This window comes from Rutidosis leptorrhynchoides, chromosome 1 (assembly GCF_046630445.1).
Source record: "Rutidosis leptorrhynchoides isolate AG116_Rl617_1_P2 chromosome 1, CSIRO_AGI_Rlap_v1, whole genome shotgun sequence".
NCBI lineage: Eukaryota > Viridiplantae > Streptophyta > Magnoliopsida > Asterales > Asteraceae > Rutidosis > Rutidosis leptorrhynchoides.
The window spans coordinates 102,081,558-102,098,092 of NC_092333.1; the positions used below are offsets into that span (position 1 = coordinate 102,081,558).

The 16,535-nt window shown below is 35.8% G+C and overlaps 1 non-coding gene across 1 annotated transcript; it reads right to left on the reverse strand.

Annotated features, from left to right (window-relative positions):
- Nucleotides 1-206: 206 nt before the first annotated feature.
- On the reverse strand, nucleotides 207-279 carry TRNAK-UUU (transfer RNA lysine (anticodon UUU)). Its single transcript has one exon. It is a non-coding gene; the product is annotated as a tRNA-Lys (tRNA).
- Between the last annotated feature and the right edge of the window lie 16,256 nt (nucleotides 280-16,535).

Sequence of the window (16,535 nt, forward strand, 5' to 3'; positions counted from 1 at the left end):
CTACAAGTGGTAACCGCTTTGCATCCGTCATCTCTTTTGAAGAAGCCGCTGAGCTAGATGCGGCACTTTCAAAATCCCGTGACTCTCAGTCATCTATCTTCTTTTCACCTGACATCAAAGACGGCGAGGTGCCTCTAATCGAAAGGCCAAAGAGTGCTCTTTGCGCTACTACACATCCTTACTCATAGTATAGTGCAAGTTAGGTTTGGGTATAGTAGGACTTGAACCTGCGACCATTAGGTTAAAAGCCCAATGCTCTACCAACTGAGCTATACACCCCAAAAAAGATGTAGTAGTAAATAAGGATTGGTGCGGAAAATAAAAGAGGGTGGCCCCTCTTCATCATATTAAAGGGGCGCGGCTTTGTATGAGGCTCGTACTGCAGAGCAAGCGAAGAAAACGTAAGGGCGCGCGCTAGCACTCCTGCAAGAAAACGACGTAGCTAATGTGTAGTGACCCGAACTTTTCCATGTTTATATATATATTAAATGAAATTTTTATTTACATGATTAAGTGTTTCCAACATATTAAGCAATCAAACTTGGTAAGACTTGATTAATTGAAATAGGTTTCATATAGACAATTGACCACCCAAGTTGACCGGTGATTCACGAACGTTAAAACTTGTAAAAACTATACGATGACATATATATGGTTATATATATAGTTAACATGATTTTATTATAATATGTATCTCATTAGATATTTTAACAATGAGTTATATACATAAAGATGAGACTATTAATTTAAGAAACTCGAAAACGATATATATAACGATTATCGTTATAACAACGTCTTATTAGGTACATATGAATCATATTAAGATATTGATACACTTGGTTAATTATGTTAAATGATAAGTAAATATATTATTAAGTGTATTAACAATGAAATACATATGTAAAAATAAGACTACTAACTTAATGATTTCGAAACGAGACATATATGTAACGATTATCGTTGTAACGACATTTAACTGTATATATATCATACTAAGATATATTATATATCATAATATCATGATAATATAACAATTTAACATCTCATTTGTTATAATAAACAATGGGTTAACAACATTCAACAAGATCATTAACCTAAAGGTTTCAAAACAACATTTACATGTAACGACTAACGATGACTTAACGACTCAGTTAAAATGTATATACATGTAGTGTTTTAATATGTATTCATACACTTTTGAAAGACTTCAATACACTTATCAAAATACTTCTACTTAACAAAAATGCTTACAATTACATCCTCGTTCAGTTTCATCAACAATTCTACTCGTATGCACCCGTATTCGTACTCGTACAATACACAGCTTTTAGATGTATGTACTATTAGTATATACACTCCAATGATCAGCTCTTAGCAGCCCATGTGAGTCACCTAACATATGTGGGAACCATCAATTGGCAACTAGCATGAAATATCTCATAAAATTACAAAAATATGAGTAATCATTCATGACTTATTTACACGAAAACAAAATTACATATCCTTTATATCTAATCCATACACCAACGACCAAAAACACCTACAAACACTTTCATTCTTCAATTTTCTTCATCTAATTGATCTCTCTCAAGTTCTATCTTCAAGTTCTAAGTGTTCTTCATAAATTCCAAAAGTTCCAGTTTCATAAAATCAAGAATACTTCCAAGATTGCAAGTTTACTTCCAAGTTTTCTAAATCCATTCCAAGTAATCACCCAAGATCAAGAAACCTTTGTTACTTACAGTAGGTTATATTTCTAATACAAGGTAATAATCATATTCAAACTTTAATTCAATTTCTATAACTATAACAATCTTATTTCGAGTGGAAATCTTACTTGAAATTGTTTTCGTGTCATGATTCTGCTTCAAAAACTTTCAAGCCATCCAAGGATCCTTTGAAGCTAGATCCATTTTTCTCATTCCCAGTAGGTTTATCTAAGGAACTTGAGGTAGTAATGATGTTCATAACATCATTCGATTCATACATAAAAAGCTGTCTTATTCAACGTTATAAACTTGTAATCACTAGAACATAGTTTAGTTAATTCTAAACTTGTTCGCAAATAAAGTTAATCCTTCTAACTAGACTTTTAAAATCAACTAAACACATGTTCTATATCTATATTATATGCTAACTTAATGATTTAAAACCCGGAAACACGAAAAACACCGTAAAACCGGATTTACGCCGTCGTAGTAACACCGCGGGCTGTATTGGGTTAGTTAATTAAAAATTATGATAAACTTTGATTTAAAAGTTGTTATTCTGGGAAAATGATTTTTATTATGAACATGAAACTATATCCAAAAATTATGGTTAAACTCAAAGTGGAAGTATGTTTTCTAAAATGGTCATCTAGACGTCGTTCTTTCGACTGAAATGACTACCTTTACATAAACGACTTGTAACTTATTTTTTTGACTATAAAACTATACTTTTTCTGTTTATATTCATAAAATAGAGTTCAATATGAAACCATAGCAATTTTATTCACTCAAAACGGATTTAAAATGAAGAAGTTATGGGTAAAACAAGATTGGATAATTTTTCTCATTTTAGCTACGTGAAAATTGGTAACAAATCTATTTCAGCCATAACTTAATCAACTTGTATTGTATATTATGTAATCTTGAGATACCATAGACACGCATACAATGTTTCGACCTATCATGTCGACACATCTATATATATTTCGGAACAACCATAGACACTCTATATGTGAATGTTGGAGTTAGCTATACAGGGTTGAGGTTGATTCCAAAATATATATAGTTTGAGTTGTGATCAATACTGAGATACGTATACACTGGGTCGTGGATTGATTCAAGATAATATTTATCGATTTATTTCTATATATCTAACTGTGGACAACTAGTTGTAGGTTACTAACGAGGACAACTGACTTAATAAACTTAAAACATCAAAATATATTAAAAGTGTTGTAAATATATTTTGAACATACTTTGATATATATGTATATATTGTTATAGGTTCGTGAATCAACCAGTGGCCAAGTCTTACTTCCCGACGAAGTAAAAATCTGTAAAAGTGAGTTATAGTCCCACTTTTAAAATCTACTATTTTTGGGATGAGAATACATGCAGGTTTTATAAATGATTTACAAAATAGACACAAGTACGTGAAACTACATTCTATGGTTGAATTATCGAAATCGAATATGCCCCTTTTTATTAAGTCTGGTAATCTAAGAATTAGGGAATAGACACCCTAATTGATGCGAATCCTAAAGATAGATCTATTGGGCCTAACAAACCCCATCCAAAGTACCGGATGCTTTAGTACTTCGAAATTTATATCATATCCGAAGGGTGTCCCGGAATGATGGGGATATTCTTATATATGCATCTTGTTAATGTCGGTTACCAGGTGTTCACCATATGAATGATTTTTATCTCTATGTATGGGATGTGTATTGAAATATGAAATCTTGTGGTCTATTGTTACGATTTGATATATATAGGTTAAACCTATAACTCACCAACATTTTTGTTGACGTTTAAAGCATGTTTATTCTCAGGTGAATACTAAGAGCTTCCGCTGTTGCATACTAAAATAAGGACAAGATTTGGAGTCCATGTTTGTATGATATTGTGTAAAAACTGCATTCAAGAAACTGATTTCGATGTAACATATTTGTATTGTAAACCATTATGTAATGGTCGTGTGTAAACAGGATATTTTAGATTATCATTATTTGATAATCTACGTAAAGCTTTTTAAACCTTTATTTATGAAATAAAGGTTATGGTTTGTTTTAAAAATGAATGCAGTCTTTGAAAAATGTCTCATATAGAGGTCAAAACCTCGCAACGAAATCAATTAATATGGAACGTTTTTAATCAATAAGAACGGGACATTTCAGTTGGTATCCGAGCGTTGGTCTTAGAGAACCAGAAAATTTGCATTAGTGTGTCTTATCGAGTTTGTTAGGATGCATTAGTGAGTCTGGACTTCGACCGTGTTTTCTTTAAAAATGATTGCTTAACATTTTTGTTGGAAACTATATATTATTAACATGTATATATTATGTGATATATTAATCTCTTAACATGTTTGATATTGTGTGATAGATGTCTACCTCTAGCACAAATCCCATTGAGTCACCTAATAATAACGAAGAGTCGAATATATATTGGACTGATTCACAAGTTCCCGAAGAGGAACCGGAAGAAGAATCAGAACCGGAAGAAGAATCAGAACCGGAAGAGGAGGAACCGGAGGAGGAAATAGAATCGGTGGGGGAAATAATAAAACGGTTAAGTAAAAGAAAATCCTCAACCAACCGACCAAGGTTAATTATGGTCAATGGTGTTTCCGCCAAGGAAGCAAAATATTGGGAGGATTACCAATTCTCCGATGAATCGGATTCCGACGAGAATTCCGATGATGTTATAGAAATTACCCCAACTGAATTTAAAAAGGCAAAAGAAAATAATAAGGGAAAGGGCATAAAAATAGAGAAATCTAATTCCAACCCCGATGAACTTTATATGTATCGTCAACCCCCGAAGCCCTTAAGTTGTAACAATGACCCGGGAACCTCTAAACCACCAGGTTTTTCTAAACCGTTGTGGAAAACGACAGCTCGTATTAGGGGAACATCATATATCCCTAGAAACTTGGCAAAACGAACCAAAACCGAAGAAGAAGAAACGAGCGAGTTGGAATAAGATAGTTGTATTCGTGTGGTGTAATATATGTAATATAGTGTGCTTATGCTTTATGATATATGTAAAAATTTCTTGTATTAATAAGTATTTTTTTATGAATCTAACTCTTGTCTATTTTACAGTATAAAAACACAAAATGGATAGACAACCCAATATTTTAAGAGACCTACCCGGAGACATGATTGATGAAATCTTGTCTAGAGTCGGTCAGAATTCTTCGGCACAACTATTTACGGCGAAATCAGTTTGTAAGACATTCGAAGAACGTTCCAAGAATGTCTTGGTTTATAAGAGACTTTTGTTTGAAAGATGGGGGATATCACATTGGGAAACCCATAAGTTACGATGTGTTTACTTTGACGCATATATTGCGGGGAACCCAAATGCTATTTTACGCAACGGGTTAAGAAATTATTTTGACTCAATGTATCCGAATATAGGACTTCATGATTTAGAAAAAGCGGCTAACATGCAACATAAAGAAGCATGCTATGCTTACGGGTTAGTAATGTTCGCTTCTCACCAAAGTGAGAAAAAGAACATCGGGCTACAACTATTAAACAAAACGTTCCCACAAGTGACGGAGTCGGTAATTGGGGTAAGAAATGAGGTTTTTAGGTTATTACGAGACTGTTGGTCATTACGTAACCCTCGTCCCTTTGACGACGTTACAACACGCTGTCTTATCAACGGCCATAACGGTTATGTTCCACAAGACCAAGGATGGGAAGTAGTCTTAGAAAAACCAGAATGCATGACTTGTTTCTGGACGTATGAATTACGTGTCTTTATTGCCTTTGCTGAACGACTTGTGTACTAGCTAGAATTATCTTCACAACTATCTTGTATCAAAGTTATTGTGTGCTATATTTCATGCTTTATGTAAAATAAGCGGTATTGTAAGTTTGTAAAATATTGTATAAAAGTTTGAACGCGAAATATTATTATAATCAGTTTTTCATATAGAATTGTAGTAGTTGAATTGTATATTAGCTATTAAGTATGAACTTAACGGGTAGGTACTACCCGAATTTAAACTTATAAAACGCTAATATGAAGAAAAAGCTTTTATAAATGAGTTCATATTATGCTACGAAATACTATTAACTACTCTTAATATTCTGTATGATTAACTTGTTCCATTTGACTATTTTGAAGGAAATGGCACCGACTACTCGACACACCGTGAATATGAATGAAGAGGAATTCCGTACTTTTCTAGCTTCAAACATAGCCGCAGTACAGGCTGCGCTACATACCAACAATAACCTTGGATCTAGCAGTACAGGAAATCATGTAGGATGTACCTACAAAGAATTCACTGCCTGCAAACCTTTGGAATTTGATGGAACCGAATGACCGATCGGATTGAAACGGTGGACCGAGAAGGTCGAATCGGTGTTTGCCATAAGTAAGTGTACTGAAGAGGACAAAGTGAAGTACGCTACGCATACCTTCACATGTTCTGCGTTAACATGGTGGAATACCTATCTAGAGCACGTGGGACAAGATTATGCGTACGCACTACCGTGGTCAGCATTCAAGCACTTGATGAACGAGAAGTACCGTCCCAGAACCGAGGTCAATAAGCTCAAGACAGAACTTAGAGGGTTACGAACCCAAGGATTTGATATTACCACGTACGAAAGACGATTCACAGAATTGTGCCTATTGTGTCCGGGAGCGTTCGAAGATGAGGAAGAGAAGATCGACGCGTTTGTGAAAGGATTACCGGAAAGAATCCAAGAAGATATAAGTTCACACGAGCCCGCCTCCATACAACAGGCATGTAGAATGGCTCACAAACTAGTGAACCAGATTGAGGAAAGAATTAAAGAACAGACGGCTGAAGAGGCCAATGTGAAGCAAGTCAAAAGAAAGTGGGAGGAAAACGGTGATAAGAATCACCAATACAACAACAACAGCAATTACAATAATAATCGCAACAATTATCCCAACAATCGCAACATCAATCGCAACTACAACAAACGACCCAACAACAACAACAACAACAACAACAACAACAGCAACTACAACAATCATCCCAACAACAATAACAACCACAACAACAACAATCAGAAGCAGCTATGCCAAAGGTGTGAAAAGTATCACTCGGGGTTCTGCACCAAATTTTGCAACAAGTGTAAAAGAAATGGTCATAGCGCGGCGAAGTGTGAGGTCTACGGACCAGGAGTTAACAGAACGAAAGGAATAAATGGTGTCAGAACGAGTAATGGCGGAGCAAGTAGTGTCGGAGCAAGTTATGCCAATATAGTTTGTTATAAATGTGGAAAACCGGGCCACATTATTAGAAATTGCCCGAACCAGGAGAACACGAATGGACAAGGCCGCGGAAGAGTTTTCAATATTAATGCGGCAGAGGCACAGGAAGACCCGGAGCTTGTTACAGGTATGTTTCTTATTGACAATAAATCTGCTTACGTTTTATTTGATTCGAGTGCGGATAGAAGCTATATGAGTAGAGATTTTTGTGCTAAATTAAGTTGTCCATTGATGCCGTTGGATAGTAAATTTTTACTCGAATTAGCAAACGGTAAATTAATTTCAGTAGATAATATATGCCGGAATCGAGAAATTAAACTGGGTAGCGAAATATTTAAGATTGATTTGATACCAGTAGAGTTAGGGAGTTTTGATGTAATAGTTGGCATGGACTGGCTGAAGAAGGTGAAAGCAGAGATCGTATGTTATAAAAATGCAATTCGCATTGTACGAGAAGAAGGAGAACCCTTAATGGTGTACGGAGAAAAGGGCAACATGAAGCTACATCTTATTAGTAATTTGAAGGCACAAAAACTAATAAGAAAAGGTTGATATGCTGTTCTAGCACACGTTGAGAAAGTACAAACTGAAGAAAAGAGCATCAATGATGTTCCCGTCGCAAAAGAATTTCCCGATGTATTTCTGAAAGAATTACCGGGACTACCTCCACATCGATCTGTTGAATTTCAAATAGATCTTGTACCAGGAGCTGCACCAATAGCTCGTGCTCCTTATAGACTCGCACCCAGCGAGATGAAAGAACTGCAAAGCTTACTGCAAGAACTATTAGAATGTGGTTTCATTCGACCAAGCACATCACCATGAGGAGCTCCTGTTTTATTTGTCAAGAAGAAGGATGGTACATTTAGGTTGTGTATTGACTACAGAGAGTTGAACAAACTTACCATCAAAAACCGTTATCCACTGCCGAGAATTGAAGACTTATTTGATCAACTACAAGGCTCGTCGGTTTATTCGAAGATCAATTTACGTTCTGGATATCATCAAATGCGAGTAAAGGAGGATGATATTCCAAAAACTGCTTTTAGGATGCGTTATGGTCATTACGAGTTTATGGTTATGCTGTTTGGATTGACTAACGCACCAGCTGTGTTCATGGACCTTATGAACCGAGTGTGTGAGCTATATCTTGACAAGTTTGTCATTGTTTTCATCGATGACATACTTATTTGCTCAAAGAATGATCAAGAGCACGAAGAACATTTGAGAAAAGTGCTAAAAGTATTGAGGAAAGAAAAATTGTACGCTAAGTTTTCAAAGTGTGCATTTTGGTTGGAAGAAGTTCAATTCCTCGGTCACATAGTGAACAAAGAAGGTATCCAGGTGGACCCGGCAAAGATCGAAACCGTTGAAAAGTGGGAAACCCCAAAAACTCCGAAGCATATACGTCAATTTTTAGGATTGGCAGGTTACTACAGAAGATTCATCCAAGATTTCTCCAAAATAGCAAAACCCTTTACTGCATTAACGCATAAAGGGAAGAAATTTGAAAGGAAGGATGAACAAGAGAAGGCGTTTCAATTATTGAAGAAAAAGCTAACTACTGCACCTATATTGTCATTTCCTGAAGGGAATGATGATTTTGTGATTTATTGTGACGCATCAAAGCAAGGTCTCGGTTGTGTATTAATGCAACGGACAAAGGTGATTGCTTATGCGTCTAGACAATTGAAGATTCACGAGCAAAATTATACGATGCATGATTTGGAATTAGGCGCGGTTGTTTTTGCATTAAAGACTTGGAGGCACTAATTATATGGGGTCAAAAGTATTATATATACCGACCACAAAAGTCTTCAACACATATTTAATCAGAAACAACTGAATATGAGGCAGCGTAGGTGGATTGAATTGTTGAATGATTACGACTTTGAGATTCGTTACCACCCGGGGAAGGCAAATGTGGTAGCCGATGCCTTGAGCAGAAAGGACAGAGAACCCATTCGAGTAAAATCTATGAATATAATGATTCACACTAACCTTACTACTCAAATAAAGGAGGCGCAACAAGGAGTTTTAAAAGAGGGAAATTTAAAGGATGAAATACCCAAAGGATTGGAGAAACATCTTAATATTCGGGAAGACGGAACCCGGTATAGGGCTGAAAGAATTTGGGTACCAAAATTTGGAGATATGAGAGAAATGGTACTTAGAGAAGCTCATAAAACCAGATACTCAATACATCCTGGAACGGGGAAGATGTACAAGGATCTTAAGAAACATTTTTGGTGGCCAGGTATGAAAGACGATATTGCTAAATATGTAGGAGAATGTTTGACGTGTTCTAAGGTCAAAGCTGAACATCTGAAACCATCAGGTCTACTACAACAACCTGAAATCCTGAAATGGAAATGGGAAAACATTACCATGGATTTCATTACTAAATTGCCAAGGACTGCAAGTGGTTATGATACTATTTGGGTAATAGTTGATCATCTCACCAAGTCAGCACACTTCCTGCCAATAAGAGAAGATGACAAGATGGAGAAGTTAGCGCGACTGTATTTGAAGGAAGTCGTCTTCAGACATGGAATACCAATCTCTATTATCTCTGATAGGGATGGCAGATTTATTTCAAGATTCTGGCAGACATTACAGCAAGCATTGGGAACTCGTCTAGACATGAGTACTGCCTATCATCCACAAACTGATGGGCAGAGCGAAAGGACAATACAAACTCTTGAAGACATGCTACGAGCTTATGTTATTGATTTCGGAAATAGTTGGGATCGACATCTACCGTTAGCAGAATTTTCCTACAACAATAGCTACCATTCAAGCATTGAGATGGCGCCGTTTGAAACACTTTATGGTAAAAAGTGCAGGTCTCCGATTTGTTGGAGTGAAGTGGGGGATAGATAGATTACGGGTCCGGAGATAATACAAGAAACTACCGAGAAAATCATCCAAATTCAACAAAGATTGAAAACCGCCCAGAGTCGACAAAAGAGCTACGCGGACAGTAAAAGAAAAGATATAGAGTTTGAAATTAGAGAAATGGTCATGCTTAAGGTTTCACCTTGGAAAGGCGTTGTTCGATTTGGTAAACGGGGGAAACTAAATCCAAGGTACATTGGACCATTCAAGATTATAGATCGTGTCGGACCAGTAGCTTACCAACTGGAGCTACCTCAACAACTCGCGGCTGTACATAACACTTTCCACATCTCAAATTTGAAGAAATGTTTTGCTAAAGAAGATCTCACTATTCCGTTGGACGAAATCCAAATCAATGAAAAACTTCAATTCATTGAAGAACCCGTCGAAATAATGGATCGTGAGGTTAAGAGACTTAAACAAAACAAGATACCGATTGTTAAGGTTCGATGGAATGCTCGTAGAGGACCCGAGTTCACCTAGGAGCATGAACATCAGATGAAGAAGAAATACCCGCATTTATTTCCAGAAGATACGTCAACACCTCCAACTGCTTAAAATTTCGGGACGAATTTTATTTAACGGGTAGGTACCGTAGTGACCCAAACTTTTCCATGTTTATATATATATTAAATTAAATTGTTATTTACATGATTAAGTGTTTCCAACATATTAAGCAATCAAACTTGGTAAGACTTGATTAATTGAAATATGTTTCATATAGACAATTGACCACCCAAGTTGACCGGTAATTCACGAACGTTAAAACTTGTAAAAACTATACGATGACATATATATGGTTATATATATAGTTAACATGATTTTATTATAATATGTATCTCATTAGGTATTTTAACAATGAGTTATATACATAAAGATGAGACTATTAATTTAAGAAACTCGAAAACGATATATATATATAACGATTATCGTTATAACAACGTCTTACTAGGTACATATGAATCATATTAATATATTGATACACTTGGTTAATTATGTTAAATGATAAGTAAATATATTATTAAGTGTATTAACAATGAAATACATATGTAAAAATAAGACTACTAACTTAATGATTTCGAAACGAGACATATATGTAATGATTATCGTTGTAACGACATTTAACTGTATATATATCATACTAAGATATATTATATATCATAATATCATGATAATATAACAATTTAACATCTCATTTGTTATAATAAACAATGGGTTAACAACATTCAACGAGATCATTAACCTAAAGGTTTCAAAACAACATTTACATGTAACGACTAACGATGACTTAACGACTCAGTTAAAATGTATATACATGTAGTGTTTTAATATGTATTCATACACTTTTGAAAGACTTCAAGACACTTATCAAAATACTTCTACTTAACAAAAATGCTTACAATTACATCCTCGTTCAGTTTCATCAACAATTCTACTCGTATGCACCCGTATTCGTACTCGTACAATACACAGCTTTTAGATGTATGTACTATTGGTATATACACTCCAATGATTAGCTCTTAGCAGCCCATGTGAGTCACCTAACACATGTGAGAACCATCATTTGGCAACTAGCATGAAATATCTCATAAAATTACAAAAAATATGAGTAATCATTCATGACTTATTTACATGAAAACAAAATTACATATCCTTTATATCTAATCCATACACCAACGACCAAAAATACCTACAAACACTTTCATTCTTCAATTTTCTTCATCTAATTGATCTCTCTCAAGTTCTATCTTCAAGTTCTAAGTGTTCTTCATAAATTCCAAAAGTTCTAGTTTCATAAAATCAAGAATACTTCCAAGATTGCAAGTTTACTTCCAAGTTTTCTAAATCCATTCCAAGTAATCATCCAAGATCAAGAAACCTTTGTTACTTACAGTAGGTTATCTTTCTAATACAAGGTAATAATCATATTCAAACTTTAATTCAATTTCTATAACTATAACAATCTTATTTCGAGTAGAAATCTTACTTGAAATTGTTTTCGTGTCATGATTCTGCTTCAAGAACTTTCAAGCCATCCAAGGATCCTTTGAAGCTAGATCCATTTTTCTCATTCCCAGTAGGTTTATCCAAGGAACTTGAGGTAGTAATGATGTTCATAACATCATTCGATTCATACATAAAAAGCTGTCTTATTCAACGTTATAAACTTGTAATCACTAGAACATAGTTTAGTTAATTCTAAACTTGTTCGCAAATAAAGTTAATCCTTCTAACTAGACTTTTAAAATCAACTAAACACATGTTCTATATCTATATGATATGCTAACTTAATGATTTAAAACCCGGAAACACGAAAAACACCGTAAAACCGGATTTACGCCGTCGTAGTAACACCGCGGGCTGTTTTGGGTTAGTTAATTAAAAACTATGATAAAATTTGATTTAAAAGTTGTTATTCTGGGAAAATGATTTTTATTATTAACATGAAACTATATCCAAAAATTATGGTTAAACTCAAAGTGGAAGTATGTTTTCTAAAATGGTCATCTAGACGTCGTTCTTTCGACTGAAATGACTACCTTTACAAAAACAACTTGTAACTTATTTTTCTGACTATAAACCTATACTTTTTCTATTTATATTCATAAAATAGAGTTCAATATGAAACCATAGCAATTTGATTCACTCAAAACGGATTTAAAATGAAGAAGTTATGGGTAAAACAAGATTGGATAATTTTTCTCATTTTAGCTACGTGAAAATTGGTAACAAATCTATTCCAACCATAACTTAATCAACTTGTATTGTATATTATGTAATCTTGAGATACCATAGACACGTATACAATGTTTCGACCTATCATGTCGACACATCTATATATATTTCGGAACAACCATAGACACTCTATATGTGAATATTGGAGTTAGCTATACATGGTTGAGGTTGATTCCAAAATATATATATAGTTTGAGTTGTGATCAATACTGAGATACGTATACACTGGGTCGTGGATTGATTCAAGATAATATTTATCGATTTATTTCTGTACATCTAACTGTGGACAACTAGTTGTAGGTTACTAACGAGGACAACTGACTTAATAAACTTAAAACATCAAAATATATTAAAAGTGTTGTAAATATATTTTGAATATACTTTGATATATATGTATATATTGTTATAGGTTCGTGAATCAACCAGTGGCCAAGTCTTACTTCCCGATGAAGTAAAAATCTGTGAAAGTGAGTTATAGTCCCACTTTTAAAATCTAATATTTTTGGGATGAGAATACATGCAGATTTTATAACTGATTTACAAAATAGACACAAGTACGTGAAACTACATTCTATGGTTGAATTATCAAAATCGAATATGCCCCTTTTTATTAAGTCTGGTAATCTAAGAATTAGGGAACAGACACCCTAATTGACGCGAATCCTAAAGATAGATCTATTGGGCCTAACAAACCCCATCCAAAGTACCGGATGCTTTAGTACTTCGAAATTTATATCATATCCAAAGGGTGTCCCGGAATGATGGGGATATTCTTATATATGCATCTTGTTAATGTCGGTTACCAGGTGTTCACCATATGAATGATTGTTTTCTCTATGTATGGGATGTGTATTGAAATATGAAATCTTGTGGTCTATTGTTACGATTTGATATATATAGGTTAAACCTATAACTCACCAACATTTTTGTTGACGTTTAAAGCATGTTTATTCTCATGTGAATACTAAGAGCTTCCGCTGTTGCATACTAAAATAAGGACAAGATTTGGAGTCCATGTTTGTATGATATTGTGTAAAAACTGCATTCAAGAAACTGATTTTGATGTAACATATTTGTATTGTAAACCATTATGTAATGGTCGTGTGTAAACAGGATATTTTAGATTATCATTATTTGATAATCTACGTAAAGCTTTTTAAACCTTTATTTATGAAATAAAGGTTATGGTTTGTTTTAAAAATGAATGCAGTCTTTGAAAAACGTCTCATATAGAGGTCAAAACCTCGCAACGAAATCAATTAATATGGAACGTTTTTAATCAATAAGAACGGGACATTTCATAATGCGCCCCTTATTGAAAAGTCAAGGATATTGAATGATCGATATGAGAAAGAAGCGCTCAAGCATTGGAAGAAAGTCTGCCTTACTCAACAAGCACCTTTCTTAGCTTAGTAAGGTTGCTTGTTTCCACTCATTGAACATTCTATCTACAAAAAAAGGTCAAGGGGGTACTAAAATGGAAAAAGATGTGTTTGTCAGGTTCGGTTCTTCTTAGTTGGGTTGGGCAGGTCCGAGCCAAGTAGTTCGGCTAAGCCGGAAAGAAAGAGTTAGATCCTCTTTGAGATGAAATGCGGCAATGTCCTAATCAAACCAGGCGCAAGGCCAATGATTTTGCTCAAGGCTCAAGGCATAAAGGCTCTTATTCCTTTTGCATTGGTCTCGAAGGGCCCTCGCTCTAAAGGGTTGATGGCAGCTATCCTGCTCTGTTCAATCACCCGCCGAAGCGAATCCTTCGAAATAGCCAAGCCAATAAGTAGAAGGGCAAGGTGACCTCAGGGAAAGGCATTACCAGAAGGAAAGTAGTCCAACTCAATGTCTTACGCATCAGTGGCATTTGAGTGAAAGCAGTAAGTCAGTGGCCAAGAATCGTCGATTTTGGAGTTACCAGTTCAAGGCAGCTCACCGGCATGTAGCACGACCGTTAGAACTTTGGCTAAACATAGTTAGCAGAGGTTAGCCTGTCTGGCGTTCCCTCGCGTCAAGGGCTACTTTTGCATCGGCGCTCTCTCGTTCTCGTTAGGGAATTACCGAGGCGAAAGCTGCTCTCTCGGAAGTCAGTTTCCCCCACTGGGACTAGTCTAAGAAACTTTCACTTGAATTGCCAAGCCTCTTGTGGTAACGCCCTTGACGAATTGCGTTCAACGTCCCTTTATGACTTTCCCGATCGGCGCCTCGGGTCGGTAGCCGGGCTCCGGGACATTACTACCACGGCGACTATTGACCCGAGCCCAAAGAAGGAAAAAAACAAATGGACTAAAGAGTGGAGTTCATTGGCCATACATAGTTAAGGAGGATGGGGGCCAACCTCTTTCATGACCCATGGCCCCCAGTGTGTCACTTGGTTAGCATTTCTAGAAAAAATGGAGACGGAGAGTCAGGCTAGTTTTTCGATAGGGAAAGAGACAGGGGAGTTGGCTGTAATGGAGTCTGTTTTCAATCTTTAAGAAGGGGACTCAATTCGCTTTTACACTTAGCAGCAGCGAGGTACTCGCTTTAGCGAAGCTTAAGGAGGAGTGTTAACGATGGAAAGGGTGAGGTTACGAAGCATTCTATTCTAAAAGCATTCCAACTCGGTTTTCAAGGTGAAAGAAAGAGCCGTACAGGTATAAGCGTGGCCGCTAAACTCCTCAAGTGCACTTTTTGGGAGGTTTTGAAATACGCTCAACGAAGGCGAGGGGTCCTATAGTTTACAACTCTTCTTTCTATAGTAATTTGACCTCTTGCTCCACCCATCAGTCTTCTATGAAGAGAAAAATATAAAGCTCTTCCCTATCTATTTATTTCTACCATATCTTTGATAGCGGGTTGGTTACACCTACAACCGAAATGGAAACCGAGTGTTTCGTGGTTCAAGAATGCAGAATCTCGTCTCAATCATCTCCCCCTTTTTTGCCTTCGGCTATTACCGCTAAACTTCCGGGGAACTTTCACTAGAATCAGGAAAAGCAGAATAACTCCGTAACAGCGGGGAAGGCTTTCGCCTCGAATCCAATTAGTTCTTCCATACCAACTTAGGTAACGTCTCCAACTCTGGAAAATCAAAGTCATTAATGTAGAAGTCGTTAAATTCCATTTTCGTTCCGCCAACGTAGGACTTCTAGTCGCTCATTGTATTACCTCCGAAATGAACGTCGAATGAAGCCCTCATCGGTGCCGGATGAAGTTGTGTATGTATCAGAATGTATATGTATGTGTATGTGTATGTATGAAGAAAAATGTATATGTATATGTATGTGTATGTGTATATAAAATAGCGGATGAAACATATATATACAGAAAATTCGAACGTTAAATATATACATATATCCGTTAAAATATATACAATCTGACCAATGAAACAACTCCATGTAGCCCTCTTCTCCGAGCATGCATGTTTTCATCTCCGTGCAAGCTTCCAGCACGCCAACCTCCGAACCCACCAACACGTCGCGTTAATGGCGTGTTGACGAAAAATCCCCTCCAGCACGTTCCGTTAGTTATGGTCTTAGAGATTCAAACATATTTAAGGTACTAGATTGTGCACGATAATGAGAAAAAAATATAAAGGTAAACTACTAACGATATATTTCACCTTATATGGTCTCCCGTCAAAAGAAATAGCCTTTGCCTTCTAATTCGCTAATCTTTTTTTGAATTTGTCAATAACGGGTTGCCAAGATGTTGCCTTACTCATTTTTACCCCAATTAGCATGCCATGGTATGTTAGTGGTACAGTGCCCGCCGAAAAATGTAACCGATTAGCCACCTCTTCTACTTCCTTTTGATTTTACATTGATTTTACAAGGTTAATATATTGTTTTTACATTGCTCACAGAGTTAAATTACCATATAAATTATTGTCGTTCAAATCAAATTTAATCAGAACTTCTGAATCATTCATATTTTAGAACCATTCAAATATTC